The sequence below is a fragment of the Aplysia californica genome, unplaced genomic scaffold (genome assembly GCF_000002075.1).
Source record: "Aplysia californica isolate F4 #8 unplaced genomic scaffold, AplCal3.0 scaffold00016, whole genome shotgun sequence".
NCBI lineage: Eukaryota > Metazoa > Mollusca > Gastropoda > Aplysiida > Aplysiidae > Aplysia > Aplysia californica.
In genome coordinates, this window is record NW_004797286.1 from 1,814,529 (window position 1) to 1,816,389 (window position 1,861).

The window sequence follows — 1,861 nt, forward strand, 5'->3', positions numbered from 1 at the left end:
CCCCACAATCTATGGCATGAAATGTATAACTTGTTTTTTAAATGTCTCTTTGTCTCTCTCTCTCTCTCTCTCTCTGTCCGTCTTTCTTGTCTACTTTTGTCTATCAGCCTATGTGTCTCTACCTTCCTACTTATCTCTGTTTCAGTCTTCTCTCTTAATATGAAGTAGAGAAAAATAAGTTTCCCTGACGACTGACATGTTTGGCCGTTTTTAGTAACCAACACCAAGAGGTCAGAGACCGAACGTTCTATCTGCTCTCTCAGATGATTCGGAGTCGTTATGAAGATATTCAAAGAATTGCATTCGAAAACGCTTGATATGTTGTGAAACTTCAAAATTGCTTACGTCAAATTTCTCAAAACTAGGTTCGAAGCAGATACTACAACTTTGTACTTCTGGGTTAGCGAACTGTACGCACACCTTTTTATTGCCAAATTGTAGAAATAAATATTAGAGATATACGACGAAATAATGATTTAAATACGAATCTCAGCGTGTTCACGCCAAGAACACGTTCAGCAGCGGTGAAGCGAAATGTGGAGAAATTGAATAGAACAATCATGTAGGCCTATTAAAATAAATCATAATATATAGAAATCTAGGCTCCAGTTCGGCTGCAAAGTAAATGAGGGACCCTCGTGGTCTAGAGGTTAAGGTGTTCGCCTCTCATTCAATAGGTCCCAAGTTCGAAACATGACAGCGACGGTAAATTTGCTTCTCTAATAGTTTCTCCTTTCACCTTTTCCTGCTCTTTAACCATATTCTGTCGTCTGCTTTCGTCTCCACTTCCTGCCCCCCACCCCCCACCCCAAGACCCTTTGCCCCTTCCTCATGGCTCCAGACTCTTTCTGCAGCCTTTCTACTGCTACTCCTTGACTCTTCTTACTGCTGCCTTTCAGTCACACCCCTGATCTTAGGACAGGTAAGATCTAACACCAAGCCTTCTCGGATTAGGGTAAAAAATCTCATAGGTCCTGTGTGCAAGTTGCTCACGTTAGAGATCTCTTGGTGGTCGAAAATCGATACGAGTAGGCTTCGGCCGCCCCCTTGGTAAAATTCAATTCAATTTTTTTTTAATTGAATTCCTATCAAACAGAACATGTTTAATGTGTCTCGCGTGCATATGACCTTATTAAGTTGCGAGCATCGTAAAACATTTATCGAAACAAACAAACAAAGTAATTGAGACAGTTTGAAGATTTTAACATCGATATTGGTGGGAGAAACGTGGATCCAGCACTTCATCGATAGGCTACTGTGGGGGGGGGGGTAATGTCTGGTGGGACACGACTGAACTTTTTGTTTTGTTTTAGTAGAGATTTTACGGGCTCGCAACCTCACCAGAAGATTAGAGGTGTTACGAGAGAGTAACAAACATAAAAAAAGAAGACGATAGATGTTTGACAGGAAAGAAGAAGCAAACCAAACCAGAGCACCCGCCAACCACCCACACGCGTAGACTTTCCCAGCCACCCACCTGGACTTGTTTCTAGGATCGATCCATGATGGACAGCGGCCTCTGGTGGCGGTTAAAAGTATGTAATAAAAATCTGACATCGGATGGATGTGGCGTCGTTGGCCTAGTGGTTAGGTTCTCGAAAATGCAAGCGTTAGGTTGTGAGTTCGAACTCCATCAGGGGCCCGACGTTGGTTCTTGGGAAAGGCGCTTCACACGAATTTTCCTCACGTCACCCAGGTGGAAATGGATACCCGGCTATAGACAGTGAGAGATCTTGTAAGTTTGTGTTTGAGCTCGTGAAATCCTCAGATTGCACTGTATACTTTCCTGGAAGCCGAGAATGATTCTGGGTGTTCCAGGTCATGTTGTAAAGAGACAGAGCAAAAGACAGACACAGAGACA